At 53.9% G+C, this 26,537-nt stretch overlaps 1 protein-coding gene across 5 annotated transcripts in view; it reads right to left on the reverse strand.

Annotated features, from left to right (window-relative positions):
- Nucleotides 1-21,019, reverse strand: part of LOC122543814 (rho-related BTB domain-containing protein 1) — a 374,953-nt gene extending 353,934 nt beyond the window's left edge. For all 5 annotated transcript variants that reach the window (XR_015758733.1, XM_087992354.1, XM_087992360.1 and 2 more), the window contains exon 1: nt 20,943-21,019. The gene's annotated coding sequence lies outside the window, so the exon portion shown is untranslated. The remainder of the gene's footprint in view (nt 1-20,942) is intronic.
- Nucleotides 21,020-26,537: the final 5,518 nt, after the last annotated feature.

The raw sequence follows: 26,537 nt of genomic DNA on the forward strand, positions 1-26,537 counted from the left end.
TCTACAGTATTCACAGTATCAATCGCAGTATTTACCATATCCATCACAGTATCCATCTACAGTATTCACAGTATCCATCGCAGTATTCACAGTATCCATCGCAGTATTCACAGTATCCATCACAGTATTCACAGTATCCATCTGCAGTATTCACAGTATCCATCGCAGTATTCACAGTATCCATCACAGTATTCCATCTACAGTATTCACAGTATCCATCACTGTATTCACAGTATCCATCACAGTATTCACAGTATCCATCACAGTATCCACAGTATCCATCACAGTATCAATCACAGTATTCACAGTATCCATCACACTCTCCATCACAGTATCCATCACAGTATTCCATCTACAGTATTCACAGTATCCACCTACAGTATTCATAGTATTCACAGTATCCGTCATAGTATTCACAGTATCCATCACAGTATTCACAGTATCCATCACAGTATCCTTCACAGTATCCATCATAGTATTCACAGTATCCATCACAGTATTCACAGTATCCATCACACTCTCCATCACAGTATTCACAGTATATATCACAGTATTCACAGTATCTATCACAGTATTCACAGTATCTATCACAGTATTCACAGTATCCATCTACAGTATTCACAGTATCCATCGCACTATTCACAGTATCTACCGCACTATTCACAGTATCCATTGCACTATTCACAGTATTCGTCACAGTATTCGTCACAGTATCCATCACAGTATCCACCACAGTATCCACCACAGTATCCACCACAGTATCCACCACAGTATCCATCACAGTATCCATCACAGTATCCACCACAGTATCCATCACAGCATCATCACAGTATTCACAGTATCCATCTACAGTATTCACAGTATCCATCTACAGTATTCACAGTATTCACAGTATCCATTTACAGTATTCACAGTATCCATCACACTCTCCATCGCAGTATTCACATTTTCCACAGTATCCATCACAGTGTTCACAGTGTCCATCGCAGTATCCATCACAGTATTCACAGTATCCATCGCAGTATCCACAGTATCCATCACAGTATTCACAGTATCCATCGCAGTATCCACAGTATCCATCACTGTATTCACAATATCCATCACAGTATCCATTACAGTATCCACAGTATCCATCACAGTATTCCATCACAGTATTCACAATATCCATCGCAGTATCCACAGTATCCATCACAGTATTCACAGTATCCATCGCAGTATCCACAGTATCCATCACAGTATTCACAGTATCCATCACAGTATCCATCACAGTATTCACAGTATCCACAGTATCCATCACTGTGTTCACAGTATCCATCACAGTATCCATCACAGTATTCACAGCATCCATCGCAGTATCCACAGTATCCATCACAGTATTCACAGTATCCATCACTGTATTCACAGTATCCACCACAGTATCCATCACAGTATTCACAGTATCCATCACACTCTCCATCACAGTAACCATCACAGTATTCCATCTACAGTATTCACAGTATCCATCACAGTATTCACAGTATCCATCTACAGTATTCACAGTATCCATCACAGTATTCATCACACTCTCCATCACAGTATTCACAGTATTCCATCACAGTATCCATCACAGTATTCCATCACAGTATCCACAGTATCCATCACAGTATTCACAGTATCCATCACACTCTCCATCACAGTATTCACAGTATATATCACAGTATTCACAGTATCTATTACAGTATTCACAGTATCTATCACAGTATCCACCACAGTATCCATCTACAGTATTCACAGTATCCATCGCACTATTCACAGTATCTATCGCACTATTCACAGTATCCATTGCACTATTCACAGTATTCGTCACAGTATCCATCACAGTATCCACCACAGTATCCACCACAGTATCCATCACAGTATCCATCACAGCATCATCACAGTATTCACAGTATCCATCTACAGTATTCACAGTATCCATCTACAGTATTCACAGTATTCACAGTATCCATTTACAGTATTCACAGTATCCATCACAGTATCCATCACAGTATTCACAGTATCCATCACACTCTCCATCGCAGTATTCACATTTTCCACAGTATCCATCACAGTATTCACAGTATCCATCGCAGTATCCATCACAGTATTCACAGTATCCATCGCAGTATCCACAGTATCCATCACAGTATTCACAGTATCCATCGCAGTATCCACAGTATCCATCACTGTATTCACAATATCCATCACAGTATCCATCACAGTATCCACAGTATCCATCACAGTATTCCATCACAGTATTCACAGTATCCATCGCAGTATCCACAGTATCCATCACAGTATTCACAGTATCCATCGCAGTATCCACAGTATCCATCACAGTATTCACAGTATCCATCACAGTATCCATCACAGTATTCACAGTATCCATCACAGTATCCACAGTATCCATCACTGTGTTCACAGTATCCATCACAGTATCCATCACAGTATTCACAGTATCCATCGCAGTATCCACAGTATCCATCACAGTATTCACAGTATCCATCGCAGTATTCACAGTATCCATCGCAGTATCCACAGTATCCATCACAGTTTTCACAGTATCCATCACACTCTCCATCACAGTATCCATCACAGTATTCCATCTACAGTATTCACAGTATCCATCACAGTATTCACAGTATCCATCTACAGTATTCACAGTATCCATCACAGTATTCACAGTATCCATCACAGTATTCATCACACTCTCCATCACAGTATTCACAGTATTCCATCACAGTATCCATCACAGTATTCCATCACAGTATCCACAGTATCCATCGCAGTATCCACAGTATCCACCACAGTATCCATCTACAGTATTCACAGTATCCATCGCCTATTCACAGTATCCATCACAGTATCCCATCACAGTATCCATCACGGTATTCACAGTATTCCATCACAGTATTCCATCACAGTATTCCATCACAGTATTCCATCACAGTATTCCATCACAGTATTCCATTGACAGCCTAACCAATGTTTTATAAACTAGCAACTTCCTTGCTCCTTTTGTTAATTCATTCATGGGATGAGGGCTGGTTAAACCAAGCTTTATTGCTCATCCCAGACAGCAGTTAGAATACAGACACACTGGCCTGGAATCACATGCAGGAAGACAGTTTCCTTCTTCAAAGGACATTACTGCACCAGATGAGATTCTTTGCCCGACAATCAGACAGCAATAGAGATGTACAGCACAGAAACAGACCCTTCGGTCCAACCTGTCCATGCTGACCAGATATCCCAACCCAATCTAGTCCCACCTGCCAGCACCCGGCCCATATCCCTCCAAACCCTTCCTATTCATATACCCATCCAAATGCCTCTTAAATGTTGTACCAGCCTCCACCACATCCTCTGGCAGCTCATTCCATACACATACCACCCTCTGCGTGAAAACGTTGCCCCTTAGGTCTCTTTTATATCTTTCCCCTCTCACCCTAAACCTATGCCCTCTAGTTCTGGACTCCCCACTCCACGGAATTGACCTTGCCAATTTATCCTATCCATGCCCCTCATAATTTTGTAAACCTCTATAAGGTCACCCCTCAGCCTCCAACACTCCAGGGAAAACAGCCCCAGTCTGTTCAGCCTCTCCTTATAGCTCAGATCGGTGAGGTAAAAACAATGACTGCAGAGGCTGGAAACCAGATTCTGGATCAGTGGTGCTGGAAAAGCACAGCAGTTCAGGCAGCATCGAGGAGCAGAAAAATCAACATTTCGGGCAAAAGCCCTTCATCAGGAATAAAGGCAGAGAGCCTGAAGTGTGGAGAGATAAGCTAGAGGAGGGTGGGGGTGGGGAGAGAGTAGCATAGAGTACAATGGGTGAGTGGGGGAGGAGATGAAGGTGATAGGTCAGGGAGGAGAGGGTGGGGTGGATAGGTGGAAAAGGAGCTGGGCAGGTCGGACAAGTCCGGACAAGTCAAGGGGACTGGAAGTTTGAAACTAGGATGAGGTGGGGGAAGAGGAAATGAGGAAGCTGTTGAAATCCACATTGATGCCCTGGGGTTGAAGTGTTCCGAGGCGGAAGATGAGGCGTTCTTCCTCCAGGCGTCTGGTGGTGAGGGAGCGGCGGTGAAGGAGGCCCAGCACCTCCATGTCCTCGGCAGAGTGGGAGGGGGAGTTGAAATGTTGGGCCACGGGGCGGTGTGGTTGATTGGTGCAGGTGTCCTGGAGATGTTCCCTAAAGCGCTCTGCTAGGAGGCGCCCAATCTCCCCAATGTAGAGGAGACCGCATCGGGAGCAACGGATACAATAAATGATATTGGTGGATGTGCAGGTAAAACTTTGATGGATGTGGAAGGCTCCTTTAGGGCCTTGGATAGAGGTGAGGGAGGAGGTGTGGGCGCAGGTTTTACAGTTCCTGCGGTGGCAGGGGAAAGTGCCAGGATGGGAGGGTGGGTCGTAGGGGGGCGTGGACCAGACCAGGTAGTCACGGAGGGAACGGTCTTTGCGGAAGGCGGAAAGGGGTGGGGAGGGAACTAGACCAGGGCCTCCAAGCCCTCCACTTCTTCCTCTCCAGACGTCCCCAACAGTACCCTTCCATCGACGCTCTCATTCGTTTGGCCGAACTGGTCCTCACCCTTAACAATTTCTCCTTCGAATCCTCCCACTTCCTCCAGACCAAAGGGGTAGCCATGGGCACACATATGGGCCCAGCTATGACTGTCTCTTTGATGGCTACGTAGAGCAGTTGATCTTCCGTAATTACACTGGCACCACTCCCCACCTCTTCCTCCGCTACATTGATGACTGCATTGGCGCCACCGCGTGCTCCCGCGAGGAGGTTGAGCAATTCATCAACTTCACCAACACATTCCACCCTGACCTTAAATTTACCTGGACCATCTCTGACACCTCCCTCCCCTTCCTGGACCTCTCCATCTCCATCAGTGACGACCGACTTGACACTGACATTTTCTACAAACCCTCCGACTCCCACAGCTACCTGGATTACACCTCTTCCCACCCTACCTCCTGCAAAAATGCTATCCCGTATTCCCAATTCCTCCGCCTCTGCCGTATCTGCTCTCGGGAGGACCAGTTCCACCACAGAACACACAAGATGGCCTCCTTCTTTAGAGACCGCAATTTCCCTTCCCACGTGGTTAAAGATGCCCTCCAACGCACCTCGTCCACATCCCGCACCTCCGCCCTCAGACCCCACCCCTCCAACCGTAACAAGGACAGAACGCCCCTGGTGCTCACCTTCCACCCTACCAACCTTCGCATAAACCAAATCATCCGCCGACATTTCCGCCACCTCCAAACAGACCCCACCACCAGGGATATATTTCCCTCCCCACCCCTCTCCGCCTTCCGCAAAGACCGTTCCCTCCGTGACTACCTGGTCAGGTCCACGCCCCCCTACGACCCACCCTCCCATCCTGGCACTTTCCCCTGCCACCGCAGGAACTGTAAAACCTGCGCCCACACCTCCTCCCTCTCCTCTATCCAAGGCCCTAAAGGAGCCTTCCACATCCATCAAAGTTTTACCTGCACATCCACTAATATCATTTATTGTATCCGTTGCTCCCGATGCGGTCTCCTCTACATTGGGGAGACTGGGCGCCCCCCAGCAGAGCGCTTTAGGGAACATCTCCGAGACACCCGCACCAATCAACCAAACCGCCCCGTGGCCCAACATTTCAACTCCCCCTCCCACTCTGCCGAGGACATGGAGGTGCTGGGCCTCCTTCACCGCCGCTCCCTCACCACCAGACGCCTGGAGGAAGAACGCCTCATCTTCCGCCTCGGAACACTTCAACCCCAGGGCATCAATGTGGACTTCAACAGCTTCCTCATTTCCCGTTCCCCCACCTCACCCTAGTTCCAAACTTCCAGCTCAGCACCATCCCCATGATCTGTCCTACCTGCCTATCTTCCTTTCCACTCCCCCCTCCCCCCTGACCTATCACCTCCATCCCTCACCTATTGTACTCTATGCTACCTTCTCCCGAGCCCCAGCCCCTCTCATTTACCTCCCACCCTGCCTCATTCCTGATGAAGGGCTTTTGCCCGAAAAGTTGATTTTCCTGCTCCTCGGATGCTGCCTGACCTGCTGTGCTTTTCCAGCACCACTCTCATCTTGACTCTGATCTCCAGCATCTGCAGTCCTCAGTTTCGCCCTACTTGCAACAGTAGTAGACTCACCAACTTTAAGGGCATTTAAATGGTCATTGGATAAACATCTGGATGAGAATGGGATAGTGTGGGTTCGATGGGCTTCAGATTAGTTCCACAGGTTGGTGCAACATAGAGGGCCGAATGGCCTGTACTGCGCTGGAATGTTCAGTGTTCTATATTCTATTAGAATGGATAGAGGATTGGTTGACTGACAGGAAGCAAAGAGTGGGGAATAAATGAGTGCTATTCTAGCTGGCAATCAGTTACTAGTGGTGTGCCTCAGGGATCAGTGTTGGGGTTGCAATTATTTACAATTTATATGGATGATTTGGAGTTGGGGACCACATGTCAAAATTCGCAGATGACTCAAAGATGAGCAGCGGAGCAAAGTGCGCAGAGACCTTGGAGTGTAGGTTCATAGCTCCTTGAAAGTGGAGTCGCAGGTCGATAGGATAGTGAAGAAGGAGTTTGGTATGCTTTCCTTTATTGGTCAGAGTATTGAGTACAGGAGTTGGGAGGTCATGTTGCGGCTGTACAGGACATTGGTTAGGCCAGTGTTGGAATATTGCGTGCAATTCTGGTCTCCTTCCTATCGGAAAGATGTTGTGAAACTTGAAAGGGTTCAGAAAAGATTTACAAGGATGTTGCCAGGGTTGGAGGATCTGAGCTAGAGAGAGAGGCTGAACAGGCTGGGGCTGTTTTCCCTGGAGTGTCAGAGGCTGAGGGGTGACCTTATAGAGGTTTACAAAATTATGAGGGGCATGGATAGGATAAATAGACAAAGTCTTTTCCCTGGGATCGGGGAATCCAGAACTAGAGGGCATAGGTTTAGGGTGAGAGGGGAAAGATATAAAAGAGACCTAAGGGGCAACATTTTCACTGAGAGTAGTACATGTATGGAATGAGCTGCCAGAGGATGTGGTGGAGGTTGGTACAATTGCAACATTTAAAAGGCATCTGGATGGGTATATGAATAGGAAGGGTTTGGAGGGATATGGGCCGGGCGCTGGCAGGTGGGAATAGATTGGGTTGGGATATCTGGTTGGCATAGACGGGTTGGACCGAAGGGTCTGTTTCTGTGCTGTACATCTCTGTGACTCTATGACTGTAAAACTTTGTAGAGGAACATAGATACATTGGGTGAGTGGGCAAAGGTCTGCCAGATGGAATACAATGTTAGTAAATGTGAAGTCATCCGTTTCGGAAGGAGTAACAGCAAAATAGATTATGACTTGAATGGTAAAAGTTGCAGGATGCTGCTGTGCAGAGGGACCTGGGTGTCCTTGTGCATGAATCACAGGAGGTTGGTCTGCAGGTCTGACAGGTAATTAGGAAGGCACGTGGAATATTATCCTTCATTGCTAAAGGGATTGAGTTTAAAAGCAGAGAGGTTATGTTGTAGCTGTACAAGGTGCTGCTGAGGCCACTCCTGGAGTACTAGATTTTTAGATTACATTACAGTGTGTAAACAGGCCCTTTGGCCCAACAAGTCCACACCGACCCGCCGAAGTGCAACCCACCCAGACCCATACCCCTACATTTACCCCTTCACCTAACACTACAGGCAATTTCCCTTGGCCAATTCACCTAACCTGCACATCTTTGGACTGTGGGAGGAAACCGGAGCACCCGGAGGAAACCCACGCAGACACGGGGAGAACGTGCAAACTCCACACAGTCAGTCGCCTGAGGCGGGAATTGAACCGGGGTCTCTGGCGCTGTGAGGCAGCAGTGCTAACCACTGTGCCACCATGCCACCCATAAACTGTGTGCAGGTTTGGTCTCCTCACTTGAGAAAGGATGTACTGGCACTGGAGGGGGGTGCAGAGGAGGTTCACTCGGTTAATTCCAGAGTTGAGGGGGTTGGCTAATGAGGACAGACTGAGGAGAATGGGATTATATTCATTCTAATTTAGTAGAATGAGGGGGATCTGATAGAAACAGATAATTCTGAAGGGGATCGATAAAATTGAAGTAGAGAAGATGTTTCCACTGGTGGGTGAGACTAGGACAAGAGGGCATGGTCTCAAGGTTAGAGGGAGCAGGTTTAGGCCTGAACTGGGGAGGAACTTCTTCACCCAGAGGGTTGTGAATCTGAGGAATTCCCTGCCCAGGGAAGCTGTGGAGGCTTCCTCAGTAAATATTTTTATGGCGAAGATAGATTTTTATTGAACAGTAAAGGAATAAGGGACATTGTGAGCGGGTGGGTAAGTGGAGCTGAGTCCGTGAAAAGGTCAGCCATGGTTGTATTGAGTGGCAGAGCAGACTCGAGGGGCTGAACGGCCTCCCCCTGCTCCTGGGTCTGATGTTCTTATAATTTAAACTCCATTTGCCATTTCTCAGCCCACTTCCCCAGCTGATCAAAATCCTACTGCAATTTCTAATAATCTTCCTCACTGTCCAAAATACCGCCTATTTTAGAGTCATCTGCAAACTTACGAGTTTTGCCTTCTATATTCTCATCCAAATTATTGATACAGATAAGAAACAGCAATGGGCCCAGCACCAATCCCTAAGGCACTCCACTAGTCACAGGACTCCAGTCCAATAAGCAGCCTTCCACTACTACCCTCTGCTTCCTACCATCAAGCCAATTGTTAGGTTAGATTACTTACAGTGTGGAAACCGGCCCTTCGGCCCAACAAGTCCACACCGACCCTCCGAAGCGCAACCCACCCATTCCCCTACATTTACCCCTGACCTAACACTACGGGCAACTTCCCATGGCCGATTCACCTGACCCTGCACATCTTTGGACTGTGGGAGGAAACCAGAGCACCCGGAGGAAACCCACGCAGACACGGGGAGAATGTGCAAACTCCACACAGTCAGTCGCCTGAGGCAGGAATTGAACCCGGGTCTCTGGCGCTGTGAGGCAACAGTGCTAACCACTGTGCCACCGTGCCAATTGTGTATCCAATTTTCCCCCTCCCTCTAGATTCCATGCGATCTAACTTTCCAGAGCAGACTACCTTATCAAAGGCCTTACTGATATCGATATAGACTACATCTACTGCCCTGCCCTCGTCAACCTCCCTGGTGACTTCATCAAAGATCTCCCACTCACAAAGCCGTGCTGACTATTCCTAATCAAACCCTGTCTTTCCAAATGCATGTGTATCTTATCCCTCAGAATCTTCTCCAGTAACTTCCCTCCCACAGGTTTACTGCTCTACAGTTCTCAGGCTCCCCGCAATTTCACCTCTGGCCTCTTGCAGTGTTCTTGGATATATCAGGTCTGGACCAGGCGATTTATGGGTGGCACAGTGGTCAGCACTGCTGCCTCACAGTGCCAGAGACCCGGGTTCAATTCCCGCCTCAGGTGACTGTCTGTGTGGAGTTTGCACGTTCTCCCTGTGTCTGCGTGGGTTTCCTCCGGGTGCTCCGGTTTCCTCCCACAGTCCAAAGATGTGCAGGTTAGGGTGGATTGGCCATGCTAAATTGCCCGTAGTGTTAGGTAAATGGGGTAAATGTAGGGGAATGGGTCTGGGTGGGTTGTGCTTCGGCAGGTCGGTGTGGACTTGTTGGGCTGAAGGGCCTGTTTCCACACTGTAAGTAATCTAATTTATCCACCTTCACACATTCTAATATATCCAACACCTCCTCTACTGTGATATGGTCTGTCCCCAAGATATCATCACTGACCTTTCCAAATGTCCAAGTCTTCATGTCCTTCTCCACCATAAACACAGAGGAGTAATATTCAATGAGGTCCTCACCCATTTCCTATGGGTCTACATATATATGCCCACTTTGATCCTTGAGAGGTCTACAGTGTAAAAACAGGCCCTTCAGCCCAACACTGGCCCTCCAAAAGGTAACCCACCCAGACCCTACTGCTCTACATTTACCCCTGACTAATGCACCTAACCTACACATCCCTGAACACTATGGGCAACTTAGCGTGGTCAACTCACCTGACCTGCATATCTCTGGACTGTGGGAGGAAACCGGAGCACCCGGAGGAAATCCACGCAAACACAGGGAGAATGTGCAAACTCCACACAGACAGTCACCTGAGGCTAGAATCGAACCTGGGTCCCTGGTGCTGCGAGGCAGCAGTGCTAACCACTGAGCCACCATACCGCCAGCTTCCTATTCTCTCTCTAGATATATTTTGTCATTTGATAAACCTCTTTGGATTGACCTCATCCTCTCAGCCAAGGCCCCCTTTGTACCTTCCTGTTTCCTCTTCAGTAAACTCCTGTATTCCCTGTAAAGCTCCAAGTACTCCCATGATCCCAGCTGCCTGTACCTGAGCCACAACCTCCTTTTGTCTGGTCAAAGCCTCAATATCCCTTGTCATCCAGGGTTCCCTATTCCCACCAACCTTGCCCTTCACCCTCACAGGAACATTTAGATCTTGAAAGCGAGCTATAGTTTAAAGACCTTTTAATGATATTGGTTGAGTGGGGTTTATGCCAAGTCATGAGGTTTATTCGGACTTTCAGAAGGCTCTCAGACAAAGTCCCACATAAGATTAAAAGGGAAACATTAAAATGCTTGGGACTGGAGATAGGATATTTAACTGGACTGAAAACTGGTTGGTGGATACACAATGTAGACACAGAGAGAGAAAGACACAGACACAGGGAGAACAAGTCAGAGATAGAGAGAGAGAGATGTGTACAGAAACTCACAGAGAGTAACACAGAGAAAAAGAGAGCCAGGGACAGTGAGTCACAGGATCAGAAAGAGAGAGAGCAAGACACACACAGTTAAAGGGAGAACAAGTGTGAGAGAGAGAGAGAGAGAGAGATACAGAACCCACAAAAAGTGAGACAAAGACAGAGAGTTACATGAACACAAAGAGGGTTACAGAGAGAGACACACTCAGGCATGTGAGACAGCAAGTGTGAGGCAGAGAGAGGGTGAAAGACAGAGAAAAAAAACAGAAATACAGAAAGGCATATATACAGGGAGAGTGAAAGCGAGACAGGGAGGCAGACAGAGTAAGTGACAGAGTGACATGGAGCGAGAGATAAAAGAGAGTGAGAGTCAGAGACACAGAACAAGAGAGAGAGCAAGACAGAGGCATGTGCAGACACAGAGACAGTGTGTGAGGGACAGCAAGTGAGAGGGAGAGAGAGAGAGAGACAGACAGAGGATCACCGAGAGAGTGCAAGAGGGCAGGACATAGTGTAAGACAGACAGAAAAGTGAGTGATGGACACAGACAGAGTTACAGAGACACAAACAAAAACAGCAGCCAAACTGAATGGAAGACTGAGAGAGATCTGCGTTGATTGATTTAATGTTTTTCACATGTAACGAGGTAGAGTGAATAGTTTTGATTTGCATGCAATAGTTTTGATTGAACAGAGAGGAATACAATGTTACAGCTACAAGGTGTACAACCAGCAAAATCAACATTCGATTTGAAATCTGAGACAGAGTGAGAGACACACACAGAGAGCCAGAGAAAGAGATGAAAGCACAGCAGGTCAGGCAGCATCTGAGGAGCAGGAAAACCAACGTTTCGGGCAAAGAGCCCTTCATCAGGAATACAGGCAGAGAGCCTGTCGGGTGGAGAGATAAAGGAGAGGAGGGTGGGGGTGGGGAGAAAGTAGCATAGAGTACAATAGGTCAGTGGGGGAGGGGATGGAGGTGATAGGTCAACTCGAGGACACCTCTTCCTACTGCCCCCTCGACCATGACCCCACCCCCCATCACCAAACCATCACCTCCCAGACCATACAGAACCTCATCACCTCAGGAGATCTCCCACCCACAGCTTCCAACCTCATAGTCCGGGAACCCCGCACTGCCCGGTTCTACCTCCTTCCCAAGATCCACAAGCCTGACCACCCTGGCAGACCCATTGTCTCAGCATGCTCCTGCCCCACTGAACTCATCTCTACCTACCTCGACACTGTCCTATCCCCCCTAGTCCAGGAACTCCCCACAAACGTTCGAGACACCACCCACGCCCTCCACCTCCTCCAAGACTTCCGTTCCCCCGGCCCCCAAAGCCTCATCTTCACCATGGATATCCAATCCCTCTACACCTCCATCCGCCATGACCAGGGCCTCCAAGCCCTCCACTTCTTCCTCTCCAGACATCCCCAACAGTACCCTTCCATCGACGCTCTCATTCGTTTGGCAGAACTGGTCCTCACCCTTAACAATTTCTCCTTTGAATCCTCCCACTTCCTCCAGACCAAAGGGGTAGCCATGGGCACACGTATGGGCCCCAGCTATGCCTGTCTCTTTGTTGGCTACGTAGAGCAGTTGATCTTCCGTAATTACACCGGCACCACTCCCCACCTCTTCCTCCGCTACATTGATGACTGCATTGGCGCCACCTCGTGCTCCCATGAGGAGGTTGAGCAATTCATCAACTTCACCAACACATTCCACCCTGACCTTAAATTTACCTGGACCATCTCTGACACCTCCCTCCCCTTCCTGGACCTCTCCATCTCCATCAGTGACGACCGACTTGACATTGACATTTTCTACAAACCCACCGACTCCCACAGCTTCCTGGATTACACCTCTTCCCACCCTACCTCTTGCAAAAATGCTATCCCGTATTCCCAATTCCTCAGCCTCCGCCGTATCTGCTCCCAGGAGGAGCGGTTTCACCACAGAACACACCAGATGGCCTCCTTCTTTAGAGAGTGCAATTTCCCTTCCCACGTGGTTAAAGATGCCCTCCAACGCATCTCGTCCACATCCCGCTCCTCCACCCTCAGACCCCACCCCTCCAACCGTAACAAGCGCAGAACGCCCCTGGTGCTCACCTTCCACCCTACCAACCTTCGCATAAACCAAATCATCCGCCAACATTTCCGCCACCTCCAAACAGACCCCACCACCAGGGATATATTTCCCTCCCCACCCCTCTCCGCCTTCCGCAAAGACCGTTCCCTCCGTGACTACCTGGTCAGGTCCACGCCCCCCCTACGACCCACCCTCCCATCCTGGCACTTTCCCCTGCCACCGCAGGAACTGTAAAACCTGCGCCCACACCTCCTCCCTCACCTCTATCCAAGGCCCGAAAGGAGCCTTCCAAATCCATCAAAGTTTTACCTGCACATCCACTAATATCATTTATTGTATCCGTTGCTCCCGATGCGGTCTCCTCTACATTGGGGAGACTGGGCGCCTCCTAGCAGAGCGCTTTAGGGAACATCTCCGAGACACCCGCACCAATCAACCACACCGCCCCGTGGCCCAACATTTCAACTCCCCCTCCCACTCTGCCGAGGACATGGAGGTCCTGGGCCTCCTTCACCGCCGCTCCCTCACCACCAGACGCCTGGAGGAAGAACGCCTCATCTTCCGCCTCAGAACACTTCAACCCCAGGGCATCAATGTGGATTTCAACAGCTTCCTCATTTCCCCTTCCCCCACCTCATCCCAGTTCCAGCTCAGCACTGTCCCCTTGACTTGTCCGGACTTGTCCGACCTGCCTAGCTCCTTTTCCACCTATCCACTCCACCCTCTCCTCCCTGACCTATCACCTCCATCCCCACCCCCACTCACCTATTGTACTCTATGCTACTCTCTCCCCACCCCCACCCTCCTCTAGCTTATCTCTCCACGCTTCAGGCTCTCTGTCTTTATTCCTGATGAAGGGCTTTTGCCCGAAATGTCGATTTTGCCTGTCCTCGGATGCTGCCTGACCTGCTGTGCTTTTCTAGCACCACACTAATCTAGACTCTAGTTTCCAGCCTCTGCAGTCCTTGTTTTTACCTAAAGAGAGATGAAAGACAATTAGTGAGACAGAGAGAGACAGGAAGAGACACACGTACACAGGGAGACAATGAGAGACAGCGAGAGTCAAAAGGGAAAAAGACAAACAGGGTGAGTGAGATACAGAGAGAGAGGATGCACAGACAGTGACAGTGAGAGAAAGAAAACAGGCACTGAGAGCGAAAGAGAAAGATAGAGACAGAAACAGAGAGCAGGTGAGTGAGAGAGAAAGATAGAGACAGAGACACAGATAGAGAGGGAGAGGGAGAGAAAGACACAGAGAGAGAGAGAGACACACACACATAGAGAGTATGAGTGGGAGGAAAAGACAGAGAGTGAGAGAGAGAGAGACCGAGAGATCCCTGAATCTTATTTCAGTTTTGCTCAGTATTAATTCTATCAAGTTTCACGGAAGGTTAGTCTCCATGAAGCCCAGTGATCTCCTGATCCCTGAATCCCTCTCTCAGTTCCTGACATTCCTTCCCCAATCCTTAAATCTATCCCCCAATCTCTGGATTCCCTTTCCTGATCCCAGACACTGCCTCTCCCACAGACTCTCCTGATCCCAGACACTGCCTCTCCCACAGACTCTCCTGATCCCAGACACTCCCTCTCCCACAGACTCTCCTGATCCCAGACACTGCCTCTCCCACAGACTCTCCTGATCCCAGACACTGCCTCTCCCACAGACTCTCCTGATCCCAGACACTGCCTCTCCCACAGACTCTCCTGATCCCAGACACTGCCTCTCCCACAGACTCTCCTGATCCCAGACACTCCCTCTCCCACAGACTCTCCTGATCCCAGACACTCCCTCTCCCACAGACTCTCCTGATCCCAGACACTGCCTCTCCCACAGACTCTCCTGATCCTCAGACTGGACTCTCCAGGTCACAGACTCTCCTGATCCTAGACTGACCTAGAAACATAGAATTGTCCAGTACAAGGAGGCATTCGGCCCATCGTGTCTTACTGAAAGACTCACCCAGCTAATCCCATTTTCCACCCCTCTAACTTTATCACTTTCAAATATATCTCTAGCTATCTTTATAAACCTCCTACGGAATCCTCCTCTCCCACTCTCCAAGTCAGCACATCCCAAAGCCGAACAACTCTCTGAGTGAAGAAGTTTCTGTTCAGCTCACTCCTCGCTCTCTCACTGGCAGTGTTGAAATTGTGAGCCCTGGTTACTGACATACCAACCTGTGGAAAGAGATTATCCTTGTTTCCCCTGTCACAATTGTTCATCATTTTGAACACCTCAGGAAGGTCATCTCTTCATCTTGCCTGCTCCAAACACAATAAGCCCAATCTCTCTCTAACCTTTCTTTGTTTGTAAAATCCCTCATTGCTGGGATCGTTCTCACCAATCACCTTTGAACTCTCTCCAGCGCTTCCACATCCTTCCCTTTGTCACGGATGAGGCCAGACCACTGAAAACATTTTTAACAGGCAGCCCTAATCATAACGTTGCAATTTGTTTTGGGAAGTGTCTAGTGAAAATTACCCAGAGTAAGTTAGCTAGGTTGACTACTAGATTTTAAAACAGATAGAAATGTATTCACAAAATGTTACTGTTATATAATTCGTTGGTGAGGCCACACTTGGAGTATTGTGTCCTGTTTTGGTCACCCTGTTATAGGAATGACATAGTTAAACTGGAAAGAGTGCAAAGAGGGTTTACAAGGATATTGCCAGGACTTGTAGGCCTGAGTTATAGGGAGAGGCGGACCTGCGATAGGAGCTTATTCCTGGGAACGTAGGGGAATGAAGGATGGCCTTACTGAGGTGTATAAAATCATGAGGGGCACAGATAGGATGAATACATACAGTCTTTTTCCCAGGGATGGAGAATTGTAAACTAGAGGGCATAGGTTTAAGGTGAAAGGGGAAAGATTTAACAAGAAGCTTCTTCACGTAGAGTGGTGCGTACATGGAACGGGCTGCCAGAGAAATGGTGGAGGCAGCAACATTTACAAAACACTAAGAGGTACAAGGATGGGAATGGTTTAGAGGGATAGCTCCCAAATGTGGGCAATTGGAACTAGCTGAGTGGGCACCATGGTCAGCATGGAACAGTTGGGGCCGAAGGGCCTGTTTCCATACCGTACCACTCCTGATCTTAGACTGTCCTGATCCCAGACTCTCCTGATCCCAGTCTCTCCAATCCCAGACTCTCCTGATCCCAGTCTCTCCAATCCCAGACTCCCCTAGTCGAAGACTCCTGTTTCTCATGTCCTACATTCCCAATCTCAGATTCCTTCGATCCCAGTCTCCCCTGATTCCAGACCCTCCTGATCCACAGACTGGATTCTCCTGATCTCACTCTCCCCTCATCCCAGACTCTCCTGATCTCACTCTCCCCTCATCCCAGACTCTCATGATCCCAGACTCTCCCGATTCTAGTCTCCCTGATCCCAAACTTTCCTGACCCCAGACTCTCTCAATCCCAAACCCTCCCAATCCCAATCGCCCCCAGTCCCAGGTTCTCCTGATCCCAGTCTCCCCTGATCCCAGACTTTCCTAGTTACAGACTCTCATAAACCTAGAGCCATCTGATCCCAGACCCCTCTGATCTCAGATTCTCCTGAGCCCAAACGCTCCTGTACTTAGACCTTCTTGACGGCAGATTTTCCTGATCCCAGATCTTCCCAATCCTAGACTCTCCTGATTTTAGACCCTCCTAATCCCAGTCGCCCCGGTCCTTGATCCTCCTGATCCCAGTGTCCCCACATCCTAGACTCTCCTAATCCCATAGAATCCCTACAGAACCATACATTCCCGACAGTGTGGAAACAGGTCCTTCGGCCCAACAAGTCCACACTGACCCTCCGAAGAGTAACCCACCCAGACCCATTGCCCCCTATCCTATAGTTACCCCTGACTAATGAGCACCCGGAGGAAACCCACGCAGACACAGGGAGAATGTGCAAGCTCCACACAGAGAGTCGGCTGAGGCGGGAATTGAACCTGGGTCCCTGGCACTGTGAGGCAGCAGTGCTAACCACTGAGCCACCCTGTTACACTCCAAATTACAGACTCTCCTGATCCCAGATTCTCCTAAACCCAGATTCTCTTGATCCCAGATATGCGCGATCCCAGATACTCTCAAACACAGACCCTCCCGATCTCACACCCTCCCAATCCTAGATTCTCCGAAATCCAGACACTCCTGATCCCATACTCTCACCATCCCACACACTGATCCCAAATTCTCCTGATCCCATACTCCCCCGATCCCTAACTCCGCCGACCCCATACTCCCCCGATCCCATACTCCCCCGATCCCTAACTCCCCCGATCCCTAACTCCCCCGATCCCTAACTCCCCTGACCCCATACTCCCCGGACCCCATACTCCCCCGATCCCATACTCCCCCGATCCCTAACTCCCCCGATCCCTAACTCCCCCGATCCCTAACTCCCCCGATCCCTAACTCCCCCGATCCCTAACTCCCCTGACCCCATACTCCCCGGACCCCATACTCCCCCGATCCATAACTCCCCCGATCCCTAACTCCCCCGACCCCATACTCCCCCGATCCCATACTCCCCCGATCCCTAACTCCCCCGATCCCTAACTCCCCCGATCCCTAACTCCCCCGATCCCTAACTCCCCTGACCCCATACTCCCCGGACCCCATACTCCCCCGATCCATAACTCCCCCGATCCCTAACTCCCCCGACCCCATACTCCCCCGATCCCATACTCCCCCGATCCCTAACTCCCCCGATCCCTAACTCCCCTGACCCCATACTCCACTGATCCCTAACTCCCCTGACCCCATACTCCACTGATCCCATACTCCCCTGACCCCATACTCCCCTGACCCCTAACTCCCCCGATCCCTAACACTCCCGATCCCTAACTCCCCTGACCCCATACTCCCCTGACCCCATACTCCCCCGATCCCTAACTCCCCTGACCCCATACTCCCCTGACCCCATACTCCCCCGATCCCTAACTCCCCCGATCCCTAACTCCCCCGATCCCTAACTCCCCCGATCCCTAACTCCCCTGACCCCATACTCCACTGATCCGTAACTCCCCTGACCCCATACTCCCCCGATCCCTAACTCCCCTGACCCCATACTCCACTGATCCCTAACTCCCCTGACCCCATACTCCCCTGACCCCATACTCCACTGATCCCTAACTCCCCTGACCCCATACTCCCCCGATCCCTAACTCCCCTGACCCCATACTCCCCTGATCCCTAACTCCCCTGACCCCATACTCCCCTGATCCCTAACTCCCCTGACCCCATACTCCCCTGACCCCATACTCCACTGATCCCTAACTCCCCTGACCCCATACTCCCCTGATCCCTAACTCCCCCGATCCCTAACTCCCCTGACCCCATACTCCCCTGACCCCATACTCCCCTGACCCCATACTCCCCTGATCCCTAACTCCCCTGACCCCATACTCCCCTGACCCCATACTCCCCTGACCCCATACTCCCCTGATCCCTAACTCCCCTGACCCCATACTCCCCTGACCCCATACTCCCCTGACCCCATACTCCCCTGATCCCTAACTCCCCTGACCCCATACTCCCCTGACCCCATACTCCCCTGATCCCTAACTCCCCTGACCCCATACTCCCCTGACCCCATACTCCCCTGACCCCATACTCCCCAGACCCCATACTCCCCTGACCCCATACTCCCCTGACCCCATACTCCCCTGACCCCATACTCCCCCGATCCCTAACTCCCCTGACCCCATACTCCCCCGATCCCTAACTCCCCTGACCCCATACTCCCCTGATCCCTCACTCCCCCGATCCCTAACTCCCCTGACCCCATACTCCCCTGACCCCATACTCCCCTGATCCCTAACTCCCCTGACCCCATACTCCCCTGACCCCATACTCCCCTGATCCCTAACTCCCCTGACCCCATACTCCCCTGACCCCATACTCCCCTGACCCCATACTCCCCTGATCCCTAACTCCCCTGACCCCATACTCCCCTGACCCCATACTCCCCTGATCCCTAACTCCCCTGACCCCATACTCCCCTGACCCCATACTCCCCAGACCCCATACTCCCCTGACCCCACACTCCCCCTGACCCCACACTCCCCTGACCCCACACTCCCCCTGACCCCACACTCCCCTGACCCCACACTCCCCCTGACCCCACACTCCCCCTGACCCCACACTCCCCCTGACCCCACACTCCCCTGACCCCACACTCCCCTGACCCCACACTCCCCCTGACCCCACACTCACCTGACCCCACACTCCCCCTGACCCCACACTCACCCTGACCCCACACTCACCCTGACCCCACACTCACCCTGACCCCACACTCACCCTGACCCCACACTCCCCTGACCCCACACTCACCCTGACCCCACACTCCCCCTGACCCCACACTCCCCCTGACCCCACACTCCCCCTGACCCCACACTCCCCTGACCCCACACTCCCCCTGACCCCACACTCACCTGACCCCACACTCCCCTGACCCCACACTCACCCTGACCCCACACTCCCCCTGACCCCACACTCCCCGTGACCCCACACTCCCCCTGACCCCAGACTCCCCTGACCCCACACTCCCCCTGACCCCACACTCCCCCTGACCCCACACTCCCCCTGACCCCACACTCCCCTGACCCCACACTCCCCCTGACCCCACACTCCCCTGACCCCACACTCCCCCTGACCCCACACTCCCCTGACCCCACACTCACCCTGACCCCACACTCCCCCTGACCCCACACTCCCCCTGACCCCACACTCCCCCTGACCCCACACTCCCCCTGACCCCACACTCCCCTGACCCCACACTCCCCCTGACCCCACACTCCCCCTGACCCCACACTCCCCCTGACCCCACACTCCCCTGACCCCACACTCCCCCTGACCCCACACTCCCCCTGACCCCACACTCCCCCTGACCCCACACTCCCCTGACCCCACACTCCCCCTGACCCCACACTCCCCTGACCCCACACTCCCCCTGACCCCACACTCCCCTGACCCCACACTCACCCTGACCCCACACTCCCCTGACCCCACACTCCCCCTGACCCCACACTCCCCCTGACCCCACACTCCCCCTGACCCCACACTCCCCTGACCCCACACTCACCCTGACCCCACACTCCCCTGACCCCACACTCCCCCTGACCCCACACTCCCCCTGACCCCACACTCCCCGTGACCCCACACTCCCCCTGACCCCACACTCCCCCTGACCCCACACTCCCCTGACCCCACACTCCCCCTGACCCCACACTCCCCCTGACCCCACACTCCCCCTGACCCCACACTCCCCTGACCCCACACTCCCCCTGACCCCACACTCCCCCTGACCCCACACTCCCCCTGACCCCACACTCCCCCTGACCCCACACTCCCCCTGACCCCACACTCCCCCTGACCCCACACTCACCCTGACCCCACACTCACCTGACCCCACACTCCCCCTGACCCCACACTCCCCTGACCCCACACTCCCCCTGACCCCACACTCCCCTGACCCCACACTCACCTGACCCCACACTCCCCCTGACCCCACACTCACCTGACCCCACACTCACCTGACCCCACACTCCCCCTGACCCCACACTCCCCCTGACCCCACACTCCCCCTGACCCCACACTCCCCCTGACCCCACACTCACCCTGACCCCACACTCACCTGACCCCACACTCCCCCTGACCCCACACTCCCCTGACCCCACACTCCCCCTGACCCCACACTCCCCTGACCCCACACTCACCTGACCCCACACTCCCCTGACCCCACACTCCCCTGACCCCACACTCCCCCTGACCCCACACTCCCCCTGACCCCACACTCCCCCTGACCCCACACTCCCCTGACCCCACACTCCCCCTGACCCCACACTCCCCCTGACCCCACACTCCCCCTGACCCCACACTCCCCCTGACCCCACACTCCCCCTGACCCCACACTCCCCCTGATTTCACACTCCCCCTGACCCCACACTCCCCCTGATTTCACACTCACCCTGACCCCACACTCCCCTGACCCCACACTCCCCTGACCCCACACTCCCCTGACCCCACACTCCCCTGACCCCACACTCACCTGACCCCACACTCACCTGACCCCTGTTCCCGCTGGTGTCTGTTTCTCCCTCGATCCCGGATCCACTTCACTCCCTCCCTGAGTCTGTGTCTGTGTCTGCATCCTCCGACAGGCCCGGCCCCGCCCCCGGACCGCCCCGGCCCCGCCCCCTGACCAGGCCCCGCCCCGCACCATGACCAGACCCCGCCCCCGGACCGGCCCCGCCCCCGGACCGGCCCCGCCCCCAGGCCCGGCCCCGCCCCCTGACCAGGCCCCGCCCCCAGACCCGTACCCGACCCTGCCGCAGCCCAGGCCCCGCCCCCCACAGCTGCTCCGCTTCCTGATCTGGCCCCGCCCCCTGCAGCAGTCCCGCCCCTCACACTTGCCCCGCCCCCTACAGCTCTGCCTCAGGCCTCAAGCACGCTCTGTCTCCCGCCGGTTAGGCCCCGCCCCCAACCGCCCCAGGAACCTTCGCTAGGCCCCTCCCCCTGTCCCAGGCCCCACCCCCTCCCACTGTCCCAGGTCCCTCCCCCTGTCCCAGGCCCCTCCCCTTGTCCCAGGTCCCTCCCCCTGTCCCAGGCCCCTCCCCGTGTCCCAGTCCCCGCCCTCTGTCCCAGGCCCCTCCCCCTGTCCAGGCCCCTCCCCGTGTCCCAGGCCCCACCCCCTCCCCCTGTCCAGGCCCCTCCCCGTGTCCAGGCCCCTCCCCCTGTCCCAGGCCCTCCCCCTGTCCCAGGCCCCTCCCCCTGTCCCAGGCCCCTCCCCCTGTCCCAGGCCCCACCCCCTCCCCCTGTACCAGGCCCCTCCCCCTGTCCCAGGTCCCTCCCCCTGCCCAGGTCCCTCCCCCTGTCCAGGTCCCTCCCCCTGCCCAGGTCCCTCCCCCTGTCCCAGGCCCCTCCCCCTGTCCCAGGCCCCTCCCCCTGTCCAGGTCCCTCCCCCTGTCCCAGGCCCCTCCCCCTGTCCAGGTCCCTCCCCCTGCCCAGGCCCCTCCCCCTGTCCCAGGCCCCTCCCCCTGTCCAGGCTCCTCCCCCTGTCCCAGGCCCCTCCCCGTGTCCCAGTCCCCGCCCCCTGTCCCAGGTCCCTCCCCGTGTCCCAGGCCCCTCCCCCTGTCCCAGGCCCCTCCCCCTGTCCCAGGCCCCACCCCCTCCCCCTGACCCATGCCCCTCCCCCTGTCCCAGACCCCTCCCCCTGTCCAGGCCCCTCCCCGTGTCCCAGTCCCCGCCCGCTGTCCCAGGCCCCTCCCCCTGTCCCAGGCCCCACCCCCTCCCCCTGACCCATGCCCCTCCCCCTGTCCCAGACCCCTCCCCGGTCCCTCCCCTGTCCCAGGCCCCTCCCCCTGTCCAGGCCCCTCCCCGTGTCCCAGTCCCCGCCCCCTGTCCCAGGCCCCTCCCCCTGTCCCAGGCCCCTCCCCCTGTCCCAGGCCCCTCCCCCTGTCCCAGGTCCCTCCCCCTGTCCCAGGTGCCTCCCCCTGTCCCAGGCCCCTCCCCCTGTCCCAGGCCCCACCCCCTCCCCCTGACCCATGCCCCTCCCCCTGTCCCAGACCCCACCCCTGTCCCAGGTCCCTCCCCCTGTCCCAGGCCCCTCCCCTGTCCCAGGCCCCTCCCCTGTCCCAGGCCCCACCCCCTCCCCCTGACCCATGCCCCTCCCCCTGTCCCAGACCCCTCCCTTGTCCCAGGTCCCTCCCCTGTCCCAGGCCCCTCCCCTGTCCCAGGCCCCTCCCCTGTCCCAGGTCCCTCCCCCTGTCCCAGGCCCCTCCCTCTCACCCCCCCCCCCCCAGGTGAGAGGGAGATGGGGTGGAGGGTGTCCATCTCCTGGGAGTTGGGTTATCCACAACAATCTCTCCATGTGGACGCTGTGAGGGAGTGTGGCCCTGACGGTGAATACCCTCAACCATGTTTATAGATGTGACACCGAGAGCGTGCCCATCCCCCACCCATCCCCACCCCACCGTGCACATCCCCCACCCATCCCCCACCCATCCCCCACCCAACCCTCAACCAACCCCCAACCATCACCACCCATCCCCCACCCATCCCCCACCCAACCCCCAACCATCACCACCCATCCCCCACCCATCCCCACCCCACCGTGCACATCCCCCACCCATCCCCCACCCAACCCTCAACCAACCCAACCCATTCCCCCGCCCATCCCCACCCATCCCCACCCATCCCCCACCCAACCCCCAACCAACACCACCCATCCCCCACCCAACCCTCAACCAACCCCACCCATCCCCCGCCCATCCCCAGCCCATCCCCAGTCCATCCCCCGCCCATCCCCAGCCCATCCCCAGTCCATCCCCAGCCCAACCCCAGTCCATCCCCAGCCCAACCCCAATCTATCCCCCGTCCATCCCCAGCCCAACCCCAGCCCAGCCCAATCCCAGTCCATCCCCAGCCCAACGCCAGTCCATCCCACGTCCAACCCCAGTCCAACCCCAGTCCATCCCCAGTCCATCCCCAGTCCATCCCCAGCCCAACCCCAGTCCATCCCCAGTTCATCCCCAGTCCATCCTCAGCCCATCCCCAGCCCAACCCCAGTCCATCCCCCGTCCATCCCCAGCTCAACCCCAGCCCAGCCCCAGTCCATCCCCAGCCCAACCCCAGTCCAACCCCAGTCCAACCCCAGTCCATCCCCAGCCCAACCCCAGTCCATCCCCAGCCCAACCCCAGTCCATCCCCAGCCCAACCCCAGTCCATCCCCAGTCCATCCCCAGCCCATCCCCAGCCCATCCCCAGCCCAACCCCAGCCCAACCCCAGTCCATCCCCAGTCCATTCCCCGCCCAACCCCAACCCAACACCAGCCCATCCCCAGCCCATCCCCAGTCCATCCCCAGCCCATCCCCAACCCAACACCAGCCAATCCCCAGCCCATCCCCAACCCAACCCCAGCCCATCCCCAGCCCAATCCCAGCCCATCCCCAGTCCATCCCCAGCCCATCCCCAGTCCATTCCCAGCCCAACCCCATTCCATCCCCAGCCCAACCCCATTCCATCCCCAGCCCATTCCCCAGCCCATCCACAGCCCAACCCCGGTCCATCCCCCGCCCACCCCCCGCCCAACCCCAGCCCAACCCCCGCCAATCCCCAGTCCATCCCCCAACCCCAGCCCATCCCCCGCCCAACCCCAGCCCAACCCCAACCCTACACCAGCCCAACCCCAGCCCAGCCCAATCCCAGTCCAACCCCAGTCCATCCCCAGCCCAAACCCAGCCCAGCCCAATCCCAGCCCATCCCCAGCCCAACCCCAGTCCAGTCCAACCCCCGCCCATCCCCCGCCTAACCCCAGCCCATCCCTAGCCCAAACATCTACTGTGTATCACCACCCTGTATGGTAACTGTACCATTCAAGATCGGAGACAGTTACAGAGAGTGGGGAACTCAGCCCGGACACTCACAAAGGCCAACCTCCCATCTATGGAATCCATCTCCCAGGCCCCGCTGTCCAGGAAAGGCCGCCAGCATTCTCAAAGATCCATCCCACCCTGGCAATGTTTCTCTACAACCTCCACCATCAGGGAGAAGGTATAGAAACCTGAACACACGCACCAGCCGGTTTCAAAACAGTTTCTACCCGACTGTTGTTAGAATACTGAATGGACTCTCAAACTCTGAACATTCGCCTGTCCCTGCATTTTTGTTTTTGCCGCTGTTTCCCTATTATTTACCGATCTATGTTACTTAACTCTGTGATCTGCCTGTATTGCTCACATGACAAAGTTTTCACTGTGCCTTGGTACAAGTGACAAGCAATTCAGTTCCACAAAGAGACAATGCAAGGTAGCAGACAATGACACCTCCATCCCTGATCATCTCAATGCCTTCTATGCTCGCTTTAAGCAGAATTTCAGCAGAGAGGTAACACCTATTCCAACAAGTCCTGACCAACCTATCACAACAGTCACTGCACCAGAGGTCAGATCAGTTTTCCTTCAGTACACATGTTTGTTTTAGTACATGGTTGAAGAGCTTCAGGGCTGTGCTTTTCCAGCTGATCTAAACTCTGGTTTCCAGCATCTGCAGTTCTCACTTTTGCCTAGTTGATTTTAACCTTACTGCGAATCCTCTTGCAACCATGTACTGAAACAGACCTGCTACCACAGCCACATTTGCTTCCTCAATGCCTGCCTCCTGGAGGAAGAACGCCTCATCTTCCGCATCGGAACACTTCAACCCCAGGGCATCAATATGGACTTCAACAGCTTCCTCATTTCCCCTTCCCCCACCTCACCCCAGCTCAGCACCATCCTCATGACCTGTCCTACCTGCCTATCCTCCTTCCCACCTATCCATCCTCCTCCCTGACCTATCACCTCCATCCCCACCCCCCTCACCTATTGTACTCTATGCTACTTTCTCCCCACCCCCACCCTCCTCTCACTTATCTCTCCACCCTTCAGGCACTCTGTCTCTATTCCTGATGAAGGGCTTTTTGCCCGAAAAGTCGATTTTCCTGCTCCTCGGATGCTGCCTGACCTGCTGTGCTTTTCCAGCACCACTCTCATCTAAACTCTTAACATTCGCCTGTACCTGTGTTTTTGTTTTTGCCGCTGTTTAGCTATTATTTACTATCTATGCTCCTTAACTCTGTGATCTGCCTGTGGTGGAGGAAATGACACCACCCACCCAAAGAAACCCAAACGTATAAATAGAAAGCAGGAATCAGCAGCAGTGCTTTGCCTGAGGCCCACTAAAGATGTTACCTAGTATGGTGACAAAACATCTGGAAATGAACCTTCCAGCTCAGCGAGCAAACCTACATCCTGAACCTCAACCTGAGGTACAAATCTTCTCAAAATCTTGTTTATTTAGCCTATCCATGCCCCTCATGATTTTATAAACCTCTGTAAGTTCATCCCTCAGCCTTCCATGCTCCAGGGAAAATAGTTCCAGTCTATCCAGCCTCTCCCTATAGCTCAAGCCCTCCAGTCCTGGTAACACCTTTGTAAATCTTTTCTGCATCATTTCCAGTTTAATGACATCTTTCTGACAGGGGCAATTCTCCAAATGTGGCTTTAGTAATGGTCCTTTATGGCTGTAACCTGACATCTCAACTCCTGTGTCAGACAGAGTTTAATTTCGATAAATGTGAGGTGTTGCATTTTGGAAAGGCAAATCAGAGCAGGATGTATACACTTAATGGGAAGGTCCTGGGGAGTGCTGCCGAACAAAAAGACCTTGGAGTGCAGGTTCTCAGTTCCTTGAAGGTGCAGTTGCAGGTAGACAGGATAGCGAAGAAGACATCTCGAAAGCATGCCTTTATTGGTCGGTGCATTAAGAATAGAAGTTGGGATATCATGTTGCTCGGTTGATTAGGTTATGATTCTATGACTGTCCTCAATGCTGTGATGACAGAGGCAAGGGTGCTAACTGCCTACTTCACCACCCTGTCTACCACTGACTCATGGCTCCCATACTCCCGTACAAATATCTCTGCTAGGGACCCTGACATTATTTCCCCAGCTTCCCACAATGTTTTGGGATACACTTGATAAGGTTCCAGGGATTTATCCACCTTTATGCAGCTTAAGACTTCGAGCTCCTCTTCTGTAATGTCGATTCTTTTCACACATCACTATTTATTTCCCTGAGTTCCCTAGCTTCCATTTCTTTCTCCACACTAATTATTGAT

Source organism: Chiloscyllium plagiosum, unplaced genomic scaffold (genome assembly GCF_037043375.1).
Source record: "Chiloscyllium plagiosum isolate Xiang-an unplaced genomic scaffold, Cpla_swu_hap1 HiC_scaffold_1, whole genome shotgun sequence".
Classification (NCBI taxonomy): domain Eukaryota; kingdom Metazoa; phylum Chordata; class Chondrichthyes; order Orectolobiformes; family Hemiscylliidae; genus Chiloscyllium; species Chiloscyllium plagiosum.